This window comes from Oncorhynchus tshawytscha, unplaced genomic scaffold (genome assembly GCF_018296145.1).
Source record: "Oncorhynchus tshawytscha isolate Ot180627B unplaced genomic scaffold, Otsh_v2.0 Un_contig_2339_pilon_pilon, whole genome shotgun sequence".
Lineage (NCBI taxonomy): Eukaryota > Metazoa > Chordata > Actinopteri > Salmoniformes > Salmonidae > Oncorhynchus > Oncorhynchus tshawytscha.
This window is the reverse complement of record NW_024609751.1, coordinates 232,501-255,000: the sequence shown is the minus strand read 5'-3', so window position 1 is coordinate 255,000 and position 22,500 is coordinate 232,501. Positions and strand designations below refer to the sequence as shown.

Sequence of the window (22,500 nt, the reverse complement as noted above, 5' to 3'; positions counted from 1 at the left end):
ATATGTGATACAGAATACAGTATATGTGATACAGTATACAGTATATGTGATACAGTATACAGTATATGTGATACAGAATACAGTATATGTGATACAGTATACAGTATATGTGATACAGTATATGTGATACAGTATATGTGATACAGTATACAGTATATGTGATACAGTATATGTGATACAGTATATGTGATACACTATACAGTATATGTGATACAGTATATGTGATACAGAATACAGTATATGTGATACAGTATACAGTATATGTGATACAGTATATGTGATACAGTATACAGTATATGTGATACAGTATATGTGATATATACAGTATATGTGATACAGTATATGTGATACAGTATACAGTATATGTGATACAGTATGTGTGATACAGTATACAGTATATGTGATACAGTATATGTATACAGTATATGTGATACAGTATACAGTATATGTGATACAGTATATGTGATACAGTATATGTGATATATGTGATGCAGTATATATGCAGTATATGTGATACAGTATACAGTATATGTGATACAGTATATGTGATACAGTATACAGTATATGTGATACAGTATATGTGATACAGTATACAGTATATGTGATACAGTATATGTGATACAGTATACAGTATATGTGATACAGTATATGTGATACAGTATATGTGATACAGTATACAGTATATGTGATACAGTATATGTGATACAGTATATGTGATACACTATACAGTATATGTGATACAGTATATGTGATACAGTATATGTGATACAGTATATGTGATGCAGTATATGTGATACAGTATATGTGATACAGTATACAGTATATGTGATACAGTATATGTGATACAGTATACAGTATATGTGATACAGTATATGTGATACAGTATACAGTATATGTGATACAGTATATGTGATACAGTATATGTGATACACTATACAGTATATGTGATACAGTATATGTGATACAGTATATGTGATACAGTATATGTGATGCAGTATATGTGATACAGTATATGTGATACAGTATACAGTATATGTGATACAGTATATGTGATACAGTATATGTGACAGTATATGTGATACAGTATATGTGATACAGTATACAGTATATGTGATACAGTATATGTGATACAGTATATGTGATACAGTATACAGTATATGTGATACAGTATACAGTATATGTGATACAGTATATGTGATGCAGTATACAGTATATGTGATACAGTATATGTGATACAGTATATGTGATACACTATACAGTATATGTGATACAGTATATGTGATACAGTATATGTGATACAGTATATGTATATGTGATACAGTATATGTGATACAGTATATGTGATACAGTATGTGATACAGTATATGTGATACAGTATATGTGATACAGTATACAGTATATGTGATACAGTATATGTGATACAGTATGTGATACAGATACAGTATATGTGATACAGTATATGTGATACAGTATATGTGATGCAGTATATGTGATACAGTATACAGTATATGTGATACAGTATATGTGATACAGTATAGTATATGTGATACAGTATACAGTATATATGTGATACAGTATATATACAGTATATGTGATACAGTATACAGTATATGTGATACAGTATATGTGATATATATGTGATACAGTATACAGTATATGTGATACAGTATATGTGTGATACAGTATATGTGATACAGTATACAGTATATGTGATACAGTATATGTGATACAGTATACAGTATATGTGATACAGTATACAGTATATGTGATACAGTATATGTGATACAGTATATGTGATACAGTATACAGTATATGTGATACAGTATACAGTATGTGTGATACAGTATATGTGACAGTATATGTGATACAGTATACAGTATATGTGATACAGTATACAGTATATGTGATACAGTATACAGTATATGTGATACAGTATACAGTATGTGTGATACAGTATATGTGATACAGTATACAGTATATGTGATACAGTATATGTGAGACAGTATATGTGATACAGTATACAGTATATGTGATACAGTATATGTGTACAGTATATGTGATACAGTATACAGTATATGTGATACAGTATATGTGATACAGTATACAGTATATGATACAGTATATGTGATACAGTATATGTGATACAGTATACAGTATATGTGATACAGTATAGTATATGTGATACAGTATACAGTATATGTGATACATATGTATACAGTATATGTGATACAGTATACAGTATATGTGATACAGTATATGTGATACAGTATATATATGTGATACAGTATACAGTATATGTGATACAGTATATGTGATACAGTATATATGTGTGATACAGTATACAGTATATGTGATACAGAATACAGTATATGTGATACAGTATACAGTATATGTGATACAGTATATGTGATACAGTATACAGTATATGTGATACAGTATACAGTATATGTGATACAGTATACAGTATATGTGATACAGTATACAGTATATGTGATACAGTATACAGTATATGTGATACAGTATACAGTATATGTGATACAGTATACAGTATATGTGATACAGTATACAGTATATGTGATACAGAATACAGTATATGTGATACAGTATACAGTATATGTGATACAGTATATGTGATACAGTATACAGTGATACAGTATACAGTATATGTGATACAGTATATGTGATACAGTATACAGTATATGTGATACAGTATACAGTATATGTGATACAGAATACAGTATATGTGATACAGTATACAGTATATGTGATACAGTATACAGTATATGTGATACAGTATATGTGATACAGTATATGTGATACAGTATACAGTATATGTGATACAGTATATGTGTACAGTATATGTGATACAGTATACAGTATATGTGATACAGTATACAGTATATGTGATACAGTATATGTGATACAGTATACAGTATATGTGATACAGTATACAGTATATGTGATACAGAATATATATGTGATACAGTATACAGTATATGTGATACAGTATACAGTATATGTGATACAGAATACAGTATGTGATACAGTATACAGTATATGTGATACAGTATATGTGATACAGTATACAGTATATGTGATACAGTATATGTGATACAGTATATGTGATACAGTATATGTGATACAGTATACAGTATATGTGATACAGTATACAGTATATGTGATACAGTATATGTGATACAGTATATGTGATACAGTATACAGTATATGTGATACAGTATATGTGATACAGAATACAGTATGTGATACAGTATACAGTATATGTGATACAGTATATGTGATACAGTATACAGTATATGTGATACAGTATACAGTATATGTGATACAGAATACAGTATATGTGATACAGTATACAGTATATGTGATACAGTATGTGATACAGTATATGTGATACAGTATATGTGATACAGTATATGTGATACAGTATACAGTATATGTGATACAGTATATGTGATACAGTATACAGTATATGTGATACAGTATACAGTATATGTGATACAGTATACAGTATATGTGATACAGTATATGTGATACAGTATACAGTATGTGTGATACAGTATACAGTATATGTGATACAGAATACAGTATGTGATACAGTATACAGTATATGTGATACAGAATACAGTATATGTGATACAGTATACAGTATATGTGATACAGAATACAGTATATGTGATACAGTATATGTGATGCAGTATATGTGATGCAGTATATGTGATGCAGTATATGTGATGCAGTATATGTGATACAGTATATGTGATACAGAATACAGTATATGTGATACAGTATACAGTATATGTGATACAGTATATGTGATACAGTATATGTGATGCAGTATACAGTATATGTGATACAGTATATGTGATACAGTATACAGTATATGTGATACAGTATACAGTATATGTGATACAGTATATGTGATACAGTATATGTGATACAGTCCCCAGTATATGTGATACATTATACAGTATATGTGATACATTATACAGTATATGTGATACAGTATACAGTATATGTGATACAGTATATGTGATACAGTATACAGTATGTGTGATACAGTATATGTGATACAGTATATGTGATACAGTTTATGTGATACAGTATACAGTATATGTGATACAGTATACAGTATATGTGGTACAGTATATGTGATACAGTATACAGTATATGTGATACAGTATATGTGATACAGTATATGTGATACAGTATACAGTATATGTGATACACTATATGTGATACAGTATACAGTATGTGATACAGTATGTGATACAGTATATGTGATACAGTATATGTGATACAGTATACAGTATATGTGATACAGTATATGTGGTACAGTATATGTGATACATTATACAGTATATGTGGTACAGTATATGTGATACAGTATGTGATACACTATACAGTATATATGATACAATATACAGTATAAGTGGTACAGTATATGTGATACAGTATACAGTATATGTGGTACAGTATATGTGATACAGTATATGTGATACAGTATACAGTATATGTGATACAGTATATGTGATACGTGATACAGTATACAGTATGTGTGATACAGTATATGTGATACAGTATATGTGATACAGTATATGTGATACAGTATACAGTATATGTGATACAGTATATGTGATACAGTATACAGTATATGTGATACAGTATATGTGATACAGTATACAGTATATGTGGTACAGTATATGTGATACATTATACAGTATATGTGGTACAGTATATGTGATACACTATACAGTATATGTGATACAATATACAGTATAAGTGGTACAGTATATGTGATACAGTATACAGTATATGTGGTACAGTATATGTGATACAGTATATGTGATACAGTATATGTGATACAGTATATGTGATACACTATACAGTATATGTGATACAGTATACAGTATATGTGGTACAGTATATGTGATACAGTATATGTGATACAGTATACAGTATATGTGATACAGTATAAAGCAGAGTCGAGTAGTGCAGTACAGTAGAGTACAGTAGAGCAGAGTAGAGTAGAGTAGATTACAGTAGAGCCGAGTAGAGTAGATTACAGTAGAGCAGAGTAGAGTAGATTACAGTAGAGCAGAGTAGAGTAGAGTAGATTACAGTAGAGCAGAGTAGAGTAGAGTAGATTACAGTAGAGCAAAGTAGATTACAGTAGAGCAGAGTAGATTACAGTAGAGCAAAGTAGATTCCAGTAGAATAGATTATAGTAGAGTAGAGTAGAGTAGATTACAGTAGAGTAGAGTACCTTGTAGTGGGAGGTCTAGTCCTGACTGCATTCTGTCGTGTAGAGACACGCCCCCTGACAACGCCCCTGATAACGCTTTAGCATGCTTACGCTCCGACATGATCTACAAATGAGAGGAGAGGAGAGGAGGGGAGACGAGAGGAGGGGAGAGGAGAAGAGAGGAGCAGAGAGGAGGGGAGAAGAGAGGAGGAGAGAAGGAGTAAATTAGTTAGAATAACCCAAGAGACAATTTCTCTCTTGAAAGAGTGTCAAGCTGTCTCGCCAAATCACCTGGGGAGTGACACTCCCCTCCCCTCTAAGTCTACTCTGCTCTGCACACACAGCTAACCAGGTCAGCCTCTCTCTTCTCCCTCTAACTCTCTAGCTCTCTCTCTCTCCATCTCTCCGTCTCTCCCTCTAGCTCTCTCTCTCTCTCTCCATCTCTCCGTCTCTCCCTCTCTCTCTCTCTCTCTCTCCGTCTCTCCCTCTCTAAAATATATTCTTCTCTGCAACACACCAATAAATGATGGATAAACTTAGGTTTTGCCACTCTCCTCTGCATTGCTCTCTCCCTCTTTCTCTCTCTCCCTCTCTCATCCCCCTCTCCTTCCCTCTCTCTCTCTCCATCCCCCTCTCGCTCTGACACTAGACAGGGACCAGAACACTAGACAGGGACACTAGACAGGGACTAGGACACTAGACAGGGACTAGGACACTAGACAGGAACTAGGACACTAGACAGGGACTAGGACACTAGACAGGAACTAGGACACTAGACAGGGACTAGGACACTAGACAGGACTAGGACACTAGACAGGAACTAGGACACTAGACAGGGACTAGGACACTAGACAGGAACTAGGACACTAGACAGGGACTTGGCACTAGACTGGGACTAGGACACTAGACAGGGACTTGGACACTAGACAGGGACTAGGACACTAGACAGGAACTAGGACACTAGACAGGGACTAAGACAATAGACAGGAACTAGGACACTAGACAGAGACTAGGACACTAGACAGGGACTAGGGCACTAGACAGGGACTAGGGCACTAGACAGGGACTAGGACACTAGACAGGGACTAGGACACTAGACAGGGACCAGGACACTAGACAGGGACTAGGACACTAGACAGGGACCAGGACACTAGACGGGAACTAGGACACTAGATAGGGACTAGGACACTAGACGGGGACAGGGACACTAGACAGGAACTAGGACATTAGACAGGGACTAGGACACTAGACAGGGACCAGGACACTAGACAGGAACTAGGACACTAGACAGGGACTAGGACACTAGACAGGGACTAGGACACTAGACAGGGACCAGGACACTAGACAGGGACTAGGACACTAGACAGGGACGAGGACACTAGACAGAGACTAGGACACTAGACAGGGACGAGGACACTAGACAGGGACACTGGACAGGGACTAGGACACTAGACAGGGACTACCCGGAACATAATTACAAATCATTTGTAGACTGCAAATTGACCGCAAGAAGTGTAGGGTATAGGATATAGGGTGTAGGGTATAGGTTTTAGAGTGTAGGGTATAGGGTATAGGGTATAGGTTGTAGAGTGTGTCCTAGGCTGTAGGCTATAGGTTTTATAGTGTATGGTATAGGGTATAGAGTGTAGGGTATAGCGTGTAGGGTATAGCATGTAGGGTATAGGCTATAGGTTGTAGGGTATAGGGTGTAGGGTACAGGCTATAGGTTGTAGGGTATAAACTGTAGGGTGTAGGTTTAGGGTATAGGGTGTAGGCTATAGGTTGAAGGGTATAGAGTGTAGGCTATAGGTTGTAGGGTATAGGGTTTAGGGTATAGGATATAGGTTATAGGTTGTAGGGTAGAGTGTAGGCTATAGGTTGTAGGGTATAGGGTTTAGGGTATATGAGATAGGTTATAGGTTGTAGGGTATAGAGTGTAGGCTATAGGCTGTAGGGTATAGGGTATAGGGTATAGGATATAGGATATAGGTTGTAGGGTATAGGATATAGGCTATAGGTTGTAGGGTGTAGGTACAGGGTGTAGGGTACAGGGTGTAGGGTAGAGGGTGTAGGGTATAGGGTACAGGTTATAGGGTATAGGTTGTAGGGTATAGAGTGTAGGCTATAGGTTGTAGGGTATAGAGTGTAGGCTATAGGTTGTAGGGTATAGAGTGTAGGCTATAGGTTGTAGGGTATAGAGTGTAGGCTATAGGTTGTAGGGTATAGAGTGTTGGGTATAGGTTTAGGGTATAGAGTGTAGGCTATAGGTTGTAGGGTATAGAGTGTTGGGTATAGGTTTAGGGTATAGGGTGTAGGCTATAGGTTGAAGGGTTTAGGGTTTAGGGTATAGGATATAGGTTATAGGTTGTACGGTATAGAGTGTAGGCTATAGGTTGTAGGGTATAGGGTTTAGGATATAGGTTGAAGGGTATAGGGTTTAGGGTATAGGATATAGGTTATAGGTTGTAGGGTATAGGGTGTTGGCTATAGGTTGTAGGGTACTGGGTGTAGGGTACAGGGTGTAGGGTAGAGGGTGTAGGGTAGAGTGTGTATGGTAAAGGGAGTAGGGTACAGGGTAAAGGGTGCGGGATATAGGCTATAGGATATAGGGTGTAGGGTAGAATGTGTATGGTAAAGGGAGTAGGGTACAGGGTAAATTATATATGGTATAGGGTATAGGGTACAGGGTAAATTATATATGGTATAGGGTACAGGGTATAGGGTAAATTATATATGGTATAGGGTAAATTATATATGGTATAGGGTATAGGGTACAGGGTAAATTATATATGGTATAGGGTGTAGGGTACAGGGTAAATTATATATGGTACAGGGTACAGGGTAAATTATATATGGTATAGGGTACAGGGTATAGAGTACAGGGTAAATTATATATGGTATAGGGTACAGGGTATAGGGTACAGGGTGTAGGGTGTATTGTATATGGTATAGGGTGTAGGGTACAGTGTGTAGGGTATCGGGTACAGGGTGAGGGTATAGGGTACAGGGTGTAGGGTACAGGGTACATGGTGTAGAGTATAGGGTACAAGGAGTAGGGTATAGGGTACAAGGAGTAGGGTATAGGGTACAAAGTGTAGAGTATAGGGTACAAGGAGTAGGGTATAGGCTAGAGGGTATGGGGTGTAGGGTACAGGGTGTAGGGTACAGGGTACAGAGTATAGGGTACAGGGTATAGGGTACAGGGTGTAGGGTAGAGGGTGTAGGGTGTAGGGTATAGGGTACAAGGTGTAGGGTGCAGTGTGTAGGGTACAGGGTGTAGGGTATAGGGTAAAGGGTGTAGGGTACTGTGTTTAGGGTATATGGTTTATGGTATAGGGTACAGGGTGTAGGGTATAGGGTACAGGGTATAGGGTCAAGGGTATAAGGTGTAGGGTACAGTGTGTAGGGTACAGGGTGTAGGGTACAGGGTGTAGGGTATAGGGTGTAGGATATAGGGTACAGGGTGTAGGATATAGGGTACAGGGTGTAGGGTACAGGGTACAGGGAGTAGGGTATAGGGTATGGGTACAGGGTGTAGGGTACACGGTGTAGGGTATAGTGTACAGGGAGTAGGGTATAGGGTACAGGGAGTAGGGTATAGGGTACAGGGAGTAGGGTATAGGGGGTAGGGTATAGGGTGTAGTGTACAGTGTTGAGTATATTGTATATGGTATAGGATGTAGGGTACAGTGTGTAGGGTTCACGGTGTAGGGTATAGGGTACAGGATGTAGGGTACACGGTGTAGGGTATACGGTATAGGGTACAGGGTGTAGAGTATAGGGTATAAGCTATAGGGAGTAGGGTACAGGGAGTAGGGTATAGGGTACAGGGTGTAGGGTACACGGTGTAGGGTACAGGGAGTAGGGTATAGGGTACAGAGTGTAGGGTATAGGAAGTAGGGTACAGGGAGTAGGGTATAGGGAGTAGGGTATATGGTATAGGGTACAGAGTGTAGGGTATAGGGTACAGAGTGTAAGGTATAGGGTACAGATGTAGGGTATAGGGAGTAGAGTATAGGTTGCAAGGTATAGGGTACAGGGAGTAGAGTACAGGGAGTAGGGTACAGGGAGTATGGTATAGGGTATAGGGTACAGAGTGTAGGGTATAGGGAGTAGGGTACAGGGAGTAGGGTATAGGGTACATAGTGTAGGGTACAGGGTGTAGGGTATAGGGTTCAGGGTGTATAGTATAGGATACAGGGAGTAGGGTAGAGGGTATAGGGTATAGGGTACAGGGTGTATAGTATAGGGTACAGGGAGTAGGGTACAGGGTATAGGGAGTAGGGTACAGGGTATAGGGTATAGGGTACAGAGTGTAGGGTACAGGGTGTAGGGTATAGGGTTCAGGGTGTATAGTATAGGGTACAGGGTATAGGGTACAGGGAGTAGGGTGTAGGTTACTCACCCTAGAGCAGATGAGGTGGAGGCTGGTAGTGATGGCTTTAGCTGGCGTGTTGGGTATAGGGTACAGAGTGTAGGGTACAGATTGTAGGGTATAGGGTGTAGCGTATAGGGTATATGGTACAGGGAGTAGGGAGTAGGGAGTAGGGTATAGAGTGTAGAGTATAGGGTATATGGTACAGGGAGTAGGGAGTAGAGAGTAGGGTATAGGGTGTAGAGTATAGGGTATATGGTACAGGGAGTAGGGTTCAGGGTGTATAGTATAGGGTACAGGGTATAGGGTGTAGGGTACAGGGAGTAGGGTACAGGGAGTAGGGTGTAGGTTACTCACCCTAGAGCAGATGAGGTGGAGGCTGGTAGCGATGGCTTTAGCTGGCGTGTTGGGTACAGGGAGTAGGGTTCAGGGTGTATAGTATAGGGTACAGGGAGTAGGGTACAGGGTATAGGGTACAGGGAGTAGGGTGTAGGTTACTCACCCTAGAGCAGATGAGGTGGAGGCTGGTAGCGATGGCTTTAGCTGGAGTGTCACAACGGAACACATGACACTTCAGAATCCTGGTGTCCTTATCCCTCGCTACGTACGCAAAGTCCCTGGGGAGGAGAGGAGAGGGTTAACAGAGCAGGAGAGGAGAGGGTTAACAGAGCAGGAGAGGAGAGGGTTAACAGAGGAGGAGAGGGTTAACAGAGGAGGAGAGGAGAGGGTTAACAGAGGAGGAGAGGAGAGGTTTAACAGAGGAGGAGAGGATTAACAGAGGAGGAGAGGAGAGGGTTAACAGAGGAGGAGAGGAGAGGGTTAACAGAGAAGGAGAGAGAGGGTTAACAGAGAAGGAGAGGAGAAGGTTAACAGAGGAGGAGAGGGTTAACAGAGGAGGAGAGAGAGGGTTAACAGAGGAGGAGAGGAGAGGGTTAACAGAGGAGGAGAGGATTAACAGAGGAGGAGAGGGTTAACAGAGGAGGAGAGGAGGGGTTAACAGAGGAGGAGAGGATTAACAGAGGAGGAGAGGGTTAACAGAGGAGGAGAGAGAGGTTAACAGAGGAGGAGAGGGTTAACAGAGGAGGAGAGGGAGAGGGTTAACAGAGGAGGAGAGGAGAGGGTTAACAGAGGAGGGAGAGGGTTAACAGAGGAGGAGAGGTTAACAGAGAAGGAGAGGAGAGGGTTAACAGAGGGAGAGGAGAGGGTTAACAGAGAAGGAGGAGAGGTTAACAGAGGAGGAGAGGGTTAACAGAGGAGGAGAGGAGAGGGTTAACAGAGGAGGAGAGGGTTAACAGAGGAGGAGAGAGGGTTAACAGAGGAGAGGAGAGGGTTAACAGAGGAGGAGAGGAGAGGGTTAACAGAGGAGAGGAGAGGGTTAACAGAGGAGGAGAGGAGAGGGTTAACAGAGGAGGAGAGGAGAGGGTTAACAGAGGAGGAGAGGAGAGGGTTAACAGAGAGAGGGATGGTTAACAGAGGAGGAGAGGAGAGGGTTAACAGAGGAGGAGAGGAGTTAACAGAGGAGGAGGGAGGGTTAACAGAGGAGGAGAGGAGAGGTTAACAGAGGAGGAGAGGAGGGTTAACAGAGGAGGAGGAGGGTTAAGAGGAGAGGGATGGTTAACAGAGGAGGAGAGGGTTAACAGAGGAGGAGGGTTAACAGAGGAGGAGAGGAGAGGGTTAACAGAGGAGAGGAGGGGTTAACAGAGGGTTAACAGAGGAGAGGAGGTTAACAGAGGAGGAGAGGAGAGGGTTAACAGAGGAGAGGAGAGGGTTAACAGAGGAGGAGAGGGTTAACAGAGGAGGAGAGGGTTAACAGAGGAGGAGGAGAGGGTTAACAGAGGAGGAGAGGAGAGGGTTAACAGAGGAGGAGAGGGTTAACAGAGGAGGAGAGGAGAGGGTTAACAGAGGAGGAGAGGAGGGTTAACAGAGGAGGAGAGGAGAGGGTTAACAGAGGAGGAGAGGAGAGGGTTAACAGAGGAGAGGAGAGGGTTAACAGAGGAGGAGAGGAGAGGGTTAACAGAGGAGGAGGTTAGAGGAGAGGAGAACAGAGGAGGAGAGGAGAGGGTTAACAGAGGAGAGGAGGGTTAACAGAGGAGGAGAGGATTAACAGAGGAGGAGAGGAGAGTTAACAACTGGTAAACACATTGAAGACAGTAAGGCTGAGGAAATTAAACAATAACCAGAACATCAGAGAGAGGAGAGGAGAGGAGAGGAGGGAGAGGAGAGGAGAGGAGAGGAGGGAGAGGGAGGAGGATTGGGGGATGAAAGGAGAGGAGGAGAAGGATAGGGGAGAGGAGGAGGAGAGGAGGAGAAGGATAGGGGATAGGAGGAGGAGAGAGGAGAAGGAGGGGGAGGAGGAGGAGGAGAAGAGAGGATAGGGGAGAGAGGGAGAAGGAGTAGTTAGGAAGGGAGGAGAGAGGAGGAGGAGAGGAGGAGAAGGAGAGGAGAGGAGAGGAGAAGAGAAGGATAGGGAGAGAGGAGGAGGAGAGGAGGAGGAGGAGAGGAGGAGAGGATAGGGGAGGAGGAGAGAGGATAGGGAGAGAGGAGGAGGAGAGGAGGAGAAGGATAGAGGAGAGGAGAGGAGAAGGATAGGGAGAGAGGAGGAGGAGAGGAGGAGAAGGAGAGGAGAGGAGAAGGAGGGGGAGAGGAGGAGGAGAGGAGGAGAAGGATAGGGGAGAGGAGAGGGAGAGGAGGGGGAGAGGAGGAGGAGAGGAGGAGAAGGATAGGGGAGAGAGAGGAGGAGAAGGATAGGGGGAGAGGAGGAGAGGAGGAGAGAGGATAGGGAGAGAGGAGAGAAGGATAGGGGAGAGGAGGAGGAGAGGAGGAGAAGGATAGGGGAGAGGAGAGTAGAAGGATAGGGGGAGAGGAGGAGGAGGGAGGAGAAGGATAGGGGAGGGAGAGGAGAGGAGGAGGAGAAGGAAAGGATAGGGGAGAACAAGAACATGTTTACCTCTCTGAGTCCAGGAAGCAAGGGAGGAGGGAGGAGTTAGTTAAAGAGAGGTGGGGAGAGGAGGAGAGGAGGAGAGGAGGAGAGGAGAGGAGAGGAGAAGGAGGAGAGGAGGAGAGAGAGAGGAGGAGAGGACATCTACTAGGAGGAGGACAAGACCTCCTGAGGAGAGGAGGAGGAGAGGACAAGGAGGAGACATCGACTGGAAGACAGGAGGAGAGGAGAGGAGTGGAGGAGAGGAATGAGGAAGGGAGGAGAGACGAAGGAGACGAGGAGAGGAGTAGAGGAGACGAGGAGAGGATTAGAGGAGTAAAGGAATAGAGGAGACGAGGAGAGGAGGAGGAGGAGGAGAGAAAAACACAAAATCTCAGCAAGACCTCCTGATAGGGAACAAGGATTACATCTACTACCACACAACACCTCCTGCTGAGGAACAAGGATTACATCTACTACCACACAACACCTCCTGCTGAGGAACAAGGATTACATCTACTACCACACAAGACCTCCTGCTGAGGAGGAACAAGGATTACATCTACTACCACACAACACCTCCTGCTGAGGAACAAGGATTACATCTACTACCACACAAGACCTCCTGCTGAGGAGGAACAAGGATTACATCTACTACCACACAACACCTCCTGCTGAGGAACAAGGATTACATCTACTACCACACAAGACCTCCTGCTAGGAGGAACAAGGATTACATCTACTACCACACAACACCTCCTGCTTAGGAACAAGGATTACATCTACTACCACACAAGACCTCCTGTTGAGGAACAAGGATTACATCTACTACCACACAATATCTCCTGCTTAGGAACAAGGATTACATCTACTACCACACAAGACCTCCTGCTGAGGAACAAGGATTACATCTACTACCACACAAAACCTCCTGCTGAGGAACAAGGATTACATCTACTACCACACAAGACCTCCTGCTGAGGAACAAGGATTACATCTACTACCACACAACACCTCCTGCTTAGGAACAAGGATTACATCTACTACCACACAAGATCTCCTGCTGAGGAGGAACAAGGATTACATCTACTACCACACAACACCTCCTGCTTGGAGGAACAAGGATTACATCTACTACCACACAAGACCTCCTGCTGAGGAACAAGGATTACATCTACTACCACACAACACCTCCTGCTGAGGAACAAGGATTACATCTACTACCACACAACACCTCCTGCTGAGGAGGAACAAGGATTACATCTACTACCACACAAAACCTCCTGATAGGAGGAACAAGGATTACATCTACTACCACACAAGACCTCCTGCTGAGGAGGAACAAGGATTACATCTACTACCACACAAGACCTCCTGCTGAGGAGGAACAAGGATTACATCTACTACCACACAAGACCTCCTGCTGAGGAACAAGGATTACATCTACTACCAACAAGACCTCCTGCTGAGGAACAAGGATTACATCTACTACCACACAAGATCTCCTGCTGAGGAGGAACAAGGATTACATCTACTACCACACAAGACCTCCTGCTAGGAGGAACAAGGATTACATCTACTACCACACAACACCTCCTGCTGAGGAACAAGGATTACATCTTCTACCACACAAGACCTCCTGCTGAGGAGGAACAAGGATTACATCTACTACCACACAACACCTCCTGCTTAGGAACAAGGATTACATCTACTACCACACAAAACCTCCTGCTGAGGAGGAACAAGGATTACATCTACTACCACACAAGACCTCCTGCTGAGGAACAAGGATTACATCTACTACCACACAAGACCTCCTGCTGAGGAGGAACAAGGATTACATCTACTACCACACAAGACCTCCTGCTGAGGAACAAGGATTACATCTACTACCATACAAAACCTCCTGCTGAGGAGGAACAAGGATTACATCTACTACCACACAAGACCTCCTGCTGAGGAACAAGGATTACATCTACTACCACACAAAACCTCCTGTTGAGGAGGAACAAGGATTACATCTACTACCACACAAGACCTCCTGCTGAGGAGGAACAAGGATTACATCTACTACCACACAATATCTCCTGCTTAGGAACAAGGATTACATCTACTACCACACAAGACCTCCTGCTGAGGAACAAGGATTACATCTACTACCACACAAAACCTCCTGATAGGAGGAACAAGGATTACATCTACTACCACACAAGACCTCCTGCTGAGGAGGAACAAGGATTACATCTACTACCACACAAGACCTCCTGCTGAGGAGGAACAAGGATTACATCTACTACCACACAAGACCTCCTGCTGAGGAGGAACAAGGATTACATCTACTACCACACAAGACCTCCTGCTGAGGAACAAGGATTACATCTACTACCACACAAGATCTCCTGCTGAGGAACAAGGATTCCAACATGTTATATACAGTACATTCATTCTCTTTTTACTTATTTCATTTTGTTAGGTTATAGCCTTGTTCTAAATTTGATTAAATTGTTTTAAAACCCTCATCAACCTACACACAATAAAAACCCACAATACCCCATAATGACAAAGCAACATTTCTTTCAAATGTATTTAAAAACTGAAATATCACATTTTCATGGTATTCAGACCCTTTACTCAGTACTTTGTTGAAGCACCTTTGCGATTACAGCCTCCAGTCTTCTTGGGTATGATGCTACAAGCTTGGCCACCTGTACCATAAAGGCCTGGAGTTTCTCCCATTCTTCTCTGCAGATCCTCTCAAGCTCTGTCAGGTTGGATGGGGAGCGTCGCTGCACAGCTATTTTCAGGTCTCTCCAGAGATGTTCGATCGGGTTCAAGCCCGGGCTCTGGCTGAGCTACTCAAGGACATTCAGAGATTTGTCCCGAAGCCACTCCTGCGTTGTCTTAGCTGTGTGCTTAGGATCGTTGTACTGTTGGAAGGGAACCTTCACCCCAGTCTGAGGTCCTGAGTGCTCTGGAACAGGTTTTCATCAAGGATCTCTCTGTAATTTGCTCTGTTCATCTTTCCCTTGATCCTGACTAGTCTCCCAGTCCTCAGGGAACGCTGAAAAACATCCCCTGTAATGCTGCCACCACCATGCTTCACCGTAGGGATGGTGCCAGGTTTCCTCCAGACGTGACGCTTGGCATTCAGGCCAAAGAGTAAAATCTTGGTTTCATCAGACCAGAGGATCTTGTTTCTCATGGTCTGAGAGTCGCTTTAGGTGCCTTTTGGCAAACTCAAGCAGGCTGTCGTGCCTTTTACTGAGGAGTGGCTTCCGTCTGGCCACTCTACCATAAAGGCCTGTAGAGATGGTTGTCTTTCTGGAAAGTTCTCCCTGACCAAGGCTGTCGATGCCTTTTAAACCAGTAATTTGACCCCCTGTCGACGCCTCACGCCACAGGGAACCACTGATGTAGATGCCAGTAATTTGACCCCCTGTCGACGCCTCACGCCACAGGGAACCACTGATGTAGATGCCAGTAATTTGACTCCCTGTCGACGCCTCACGCCACAGGGAACCACTGATGTAGATGACAGTAATTTGACCCCCTGTCGACGCCTCACGCCACAGGGAACCACATGACAGTAATTTGACCCCCTGTCGACGCCTCACGCCACAGGGAACCACTGATGTAGATGGCAGTAATTTGACCCCCTGTCGACGCCTCACGCCACAGGAACCACTGATGTAGATGACAGTAATTTGACCCCCTGTCGACGCCTCACGCCACAGGGAACCACTGATGTAGATGCCAGTAATTTGACCCCCTGTCGACGCCTCACGCCACAGGGAACCACTGATGTAGATGCCAGTAATTTGACCCCCTGTCGACGCCTCACGCCACAGGGAACCACTGATGTAGATGACAGTAATTTGACCCCCTGTCGACGCCTCACGCCACAGGGAACCACTGATGTAGATGCAGTAATTTGATATAATTGGCCTCACGATTAAGGGAACCACATGTTTGTAGATGACAGTAATTTGATCCCCTGTAAAACGCCTTTTTGTTCAGTTTCATTTGTTTTGTTTTTGTTTGATTTCTTCATTTGCTTTAAACACAAGTTTCCTCTTGGACTTGGCGCTCCGGCACCGCTTGCCGTGCGGTAGCAGAGAGAACAGTCTATGACTAGGGTGGCTGGAGTCTTGACCATGTTTAGGGCCTTCCTCTGACACCGCCTGGTATAGAGGTCCTGGATGGCAGGAAGCTTGGCCCCAGTGATGTACTGGGCCGTTCGCACTACCCTCTGTAGTGGCTTGCGGTCGGAGGCCGAGCAGTTTCCATGCCAGGTGGTGATGCAACCAGTCATGCTCTCGATGGTGCAGCTGTAGAACCTTTTGAGGATCTGAGGACCAATGCCAAATCTTTTCAGTCTCCTGAGGGGGAAAAGGTTTTGTCGTGCCCTCTTCACAACTGTTTTGGTGTGTTTGGACCATGATAGTTTGTTGGTGATGTGGACACCAAGGAACTTGAAACTCTCAACCCGCTCCACTACAACCCCGTCGATGAGAATGGGGGCCTGTTCGGTCCTCTTTTAGTCCTATAGTCCATGATCAGCTCCTGTGTCTTGATCACGTTGAGGGAGAGGTTGTTGTTCTGGTACCACCAGGTCTCTGACCTCCTCCCTGTAGGCCATCTCATCGTTGTCGGTGATCAGACCACTGTTGTGTTGTCAGCAAATTTAATGATGGTGTTGGAGTCGTGCAGTCATGAATGAACAGGGAGTACAGAAGGGGACTGAGCACGTACCCCTGAGGGCCCCGGGTTGAGGGGGCGGCCCGTCAGGAAGTCCAGGATCCAGTTGCAGAGGGAGCTGTTTAGTCCCAGGGTTACTTGGGTAATCTTTCATCAATCAATCACTCCTCTTCTCCTCTTTCCTGTCATCCCCCTCTCCCAATCAATCACTCTGACCTTTCACTGTGTGTGTGTGTGTGTGTGTGTGTGAGTGTGTGTGTGTGTGTGGGGGGTTGTCATGGTGACTCACCTGACATTGTCACGGCCGACCCCCAGACACGAATGCTTGCTATTGGCTGAGAATGAAGCACGTTGCCAAGACAACGGTCCGTAGGATCAACCAGGTTCAACATGTTGTTCACCAGAACCAGATACATGTCCTGACCCTGCACACACACACACACACACACACACACACACACACACACACACACACACACACACACACACACACACACACACACACACACATGAATCCTTGATATTGGTCTGAATGGCCGTAGATTAAAGTACCAGTCTAAAGTTTGGACACACCTACTTATTCAAGGGTTTTTCTATATGTTTTACTATATTGCAGAATAATTGTGAAGACATCAACACTCTGAAATAGCACATCTCTCCCTCTCTTATCCTCTCTTTTCTCCTCCTCTAACTTCCTTCCATCCTTATCTCCTCCTCTAACTTCCTTCCATCCTTATCTCCTCCTCTTTCTTCCTTCCATCCTTATCTCCTCCTCTTTCTTCCTTATCTCCTCCTCTTTCTTCCCTCCATCCTTATCTCCTCCTCTTTCTTCCCTCCATCCTTATCTCCTCCTCTTTCTTCCTTCCATCCTTATCTCCTCCTCTTTCTTCCTTATCTCCTCCTCTTTCTTCCTTCCATCCTTATCTCCTCCTCTTTCTTCCTTATCTCCTCCTCTTTCTTCCTTATCGCCTCATCTTTCTTCCTTCCATCCTTATCTCCTCCTCTTTCTTCCTTATCCCCTCCTCTTTCTTCCTTATCTCCTCCTCTTTCTTCCTTCCATCCTTATCTCCTCCTCTTTCTTCCTTATCGCCTCATCTTTCTTCCTTCCATCCTTATCTCCTCCTCTTTCTTCCTTCCATCCTTATCTCCTCCTCTTTCTTCCTTATCTCCTCCTCTTTCTTCCTTATCTCCTCCTCTTTCTTCCTTATCGCCTCATCTTTCTTCCTTCCATCCTTATCTCCTCCTCTTTCTTCCTTCCATCCTTATCTCCTCCTCTTTCTTCCTTATCTCCTCATCTTTCTTCCTTCCATCCTTATCTCCTCCTCTTTCTTCCTTATCTCCTCCTCTTTCTTCCTTCCATCCTTATCTCCTCCTCTTTCTTCCTTATCTCCTCCTCTTTCTTCCTTCCATCCTTATCTCCTCCTCTTTCTTCCCTCCATCCTTATCTCCTCCTCTTTCTTCCTTCCATCCTTATCTCCTCCTTTCTCCATTATCTCCTCCTTTCTTCCTTCCATCCTTATCTCCTCCTCTTTCTTCCTTATCTCCTCCTCTTTCTTCCTTCCATCCTTATCTCCTCCTCTTTCTTCCTTCCATCCTTATCTCCTCCTCTTTCTTCCTTATCTCCTCCTCTTTCTTCCTTCCATCCTTATCTCCTCCTCTTTCTTCCTTATCTCCTCCTCTTTCTTCCTTATCTCCTCCTCTTTCTTCCTTATCTCCTCCTCTTTCTTCCTTATCTCCTCCTCTTTCCTCCTTATCTCCTCTTTCTTCCGCCATCCTTATCTCCTCCTCTTTCTTCCCTCCATCCTTATCTCCTGCTCTCTCTCTCTCACCTCTCCCCAGATGCCGACCGTGTCTCTGATGTTGCTCTTGCAGTAGGATAGCTGTCGGATACAGTTGTTAACGGCAACGCTACTCTTCCCTGGCGACAGGTCCTCTTCTGCCATCTCTACCCAACCCAGAGACTGCACCGCAAAACACTACACACACACACACACACAGACAGACAGACGCAGGTTACACATACCATACAATCTAATAATTGTGTGTGTAAGGTGGAAGGGTGGAGGGATGGACGGGTGGAGGGATGGAGGGATGGAGGGATGGAAGGGTGGAGGGATGGAGGGATGGAGGGATGGAGGGATGGAGGGATGGAAGGGTGGAGGGATGGAGGGATGGAGGGGTGGAGGGATAGAGGGATGAAGGGGTGGAGGGATGGAGGGATGGAGGGATGGAGGGGTGGAGGGATGGAGGGATGAAAGGGTGGAGGGGTGGAGGGTGGAGGGATGGAGGGGTGGAGGGATGGAGGGATGGAAGGGTGGGGGGATGGAGGGATGGAGGGTTGGAGGGATGGAGGGATGGAGGGGTGGAGGTATGGAGGGATAGAGGGATGAAGGGGTGGAGGGATGGAGGGATGGAGGGGTGGAGGGATGGAGGGATGGAGGGATGAAAGGGTGGAGGGGTGGAGGGATGAGGGATGAGGATGGAAGGGTGGGGGATGGAGGGGTGGAGGGATGGAGGGATGAGGGATGGAAGGGTGGGGGATGGAGGGATGGAGGGTGGAGGGATGGAGGGATGGAGGGATGAGGGATGGAAGGGTGGGGGGGATGGAGGGGTGGAAGGGTGGGGGATGGAGGAATGGAGGGGTGGAGGGATGAGGTATGGAGGGGTGGAGGGATGGAGGGGTGGTGGAGGGATGGAGGGATGGAGGGATGAGGTATGGAGGGGTGGAGGGATGGAGGGGTGGTGGAAGGATGGAAGGATGGAGGGATGGAGGGATGAGGTAGGAGGGGTGGAGGGATGGAAGGGTGGAAGGATGGAAGGATGGAGGGGTGGTGGAGGGATGGTTCTAATGGAAGAGATAGACAGACTGAACCCTACATAGCCTTTGACTGAACCCCGAGAGAGGAGGGAGAGAAGGAGGGGGAGAGGGAGAGGAGGGAAAGCTCATTTTCAGCAGTCTATTCATCAACTATTAATTTGACCTCAACACAGACTGACAAGAGAGAGAGAGAGAGAGAGAGAGAGAGAGAGAGAGAGAGAGAGAGAGAGAGAGAGAGAGAGAGAGAGAGAGAGAGAGAGAGAGAGAGAGAGAGAGAGAGAGAGAGAGATCAAATTGAGAATTCTGCAAAAATATCCTCCGTGTACAACGTAAAATACCAAATAATGCAGAGCAGAATTAGGCTGATACCCACTAATTATCAAAATCCAGAAAAGAGCCGTTACATTCTAAATTCTACAACCACCTAAAAGGAAGCGATTTCACAACCTTCCACACATTGTTACAACACTGTACATAGACAGTAATATATTTTAAATGTCTATTTTCTTGTGAAACTTCTGTGAGTGTAATGTTTACTGTTAATTTGTTAAAAGAGAGAGAGAGACCTATAGATCATAGCAGCAGTGCAGTTCTCAGTCTGTCCACAGAGGGGCAGTGTTGTACAGCTCTCAGACAGCCCACACTGACAACCCTCTCTCTCTCTCTCTCCACACACAGCATCACAACAACACACACAGACAGAGGACACACGTGGTGGGCCTCTCACCTTGGCCTCAGGGTCTCTGTTAGACTCCTCCTCTTCCAGTGGGAGAGGGATCCTGGGGGGGAGGGATGGGGGGATGGGGGGGTGGGAGACAGAAGAATAAGAACCTGTGACTGTCTGGCTCGCAGTTTCCTCCTGCCTTTGGGTACGCAACAATATCACCTTTTATAGAGGTCTGTCTGTCTGTGTCTGTGTGTGTGTTACCGTAGCGATGCATATCTGAGCGTAGCTCCCTCAAACTCCTTCAAGCTGGGGTCAGGGTTCACCGTGGCCGCCTGCAGGTCCTGGTGCACAGATATGACATCATGCTCACTCATTACATCATCAGACAGAGACAGACAGCCAGCCAACTAGCCAGACAGACAGATAGACAGATAGAACCCTGAACCCAGACAGATAGAACCCTGAACTCAGACAGATAGAACCCTGATCTCAGACAGATAGAACCCTGAACCCAGACAGATAGAACCCTGAAGACAGACAGATAGAACCCTGAACCCAGACAGATAGAACCCTGAACTCAGACAGATAGAACCCTGAACCCAGACAGATAGAACCCTGAACTCAGACAGATAGAACCCTGAACCCAGACAGATAGAACCCTGAACCCAGACAGATAGAACCCTGAACTCAGACAGATAGAACCCTGAACCCAGACAGATAGAACCCTGAACCCAGACAGAGTCTAGAGGAGAGATACTTACCTTCCAAACCTCACTATCAATCTTTCCCCCACTCACAGCTCCAACATCACCCCACAGCTGCTTCTACACACACACACACACACACACACACACACACACACACACACACATGCAAACACACACACACACACACACGCACACACACACACACACACACACAGTGGTGGGGGTGAGGATGAAAAAGAGAGAGAAAGGACAAGTCTGTTAAGTCTACTGGTTCTGAGTTTAGTAGTGGGGGGTTATTGGTCACACCTAGACAAGGTCTACTGGTTCTGAGTTTAGTAGTGGGGGTTATTGGTCACACCTAGACAAGGTCTACTGGTTCTGGGTTTAGTAGTGGGGGTTATTGGTCACACCTAGACAAGGTCTACTGGTTCTGGGTTTAGTAGTGGGGGGTTATTGGTCACACCTAGACAAGGTCTACTGGTTCTGGGTTTAGTAGTGGGGGTTATTGGTCACACCTAGACAAGGTCTACTGGTTCTGGGTTTAGTAGTGGGGGGTTATTGGTCACACCTAGACAAGGTCTACTGGTTCTGGGTTTAGTAGTGGGGGGTCATTGGTCACTACACACCTAGACAAGGTCTACTGGTTCTGGGTTTAGTAGTGGGGGGTTATTGGTCACACCTAGACAAGGTCTACTGGTTCTGGGTTTAGTAGTGGGGGTTATTGGTCACACCTAGACAAGGTCTACTGGTTCTGGGTTTAGTAGTAGGGGGGGTTATTGGTCACACCTAGACAAGGTCTACTGGTTCTGGGTTTAGTAGTGGGGGTTATTGGTCACACCTAGACAAGGTCTACTGGTTCTGGGTTTAGTAGTGGGGGGTTATTGGTCACACCTAGACAAGGTCTACTGGTTCTGGGTTTAGTAGTGGGGGTCATTGGTCACTACACACCTAGACAAGGTCTACTGGTTCTGGGTTTAGTAGTGGGGGGTTATTGGTCACACCTAGACAAGGTCTACTGGTTCTGGGTTTAGTAGTGGGGGTCATTGGTCACTACACAC

General features: G+C 44.7%; 1 pseudogene; it reads right to left on the bottom strand.

The window, feature by feature from the left end:
* Window positions 1–22,500, bottom strand: part of LOC121845728 — an 86,373-nt pseudogene that overhangs the window by 18,884 nt on the left and 44,989 nt on the right.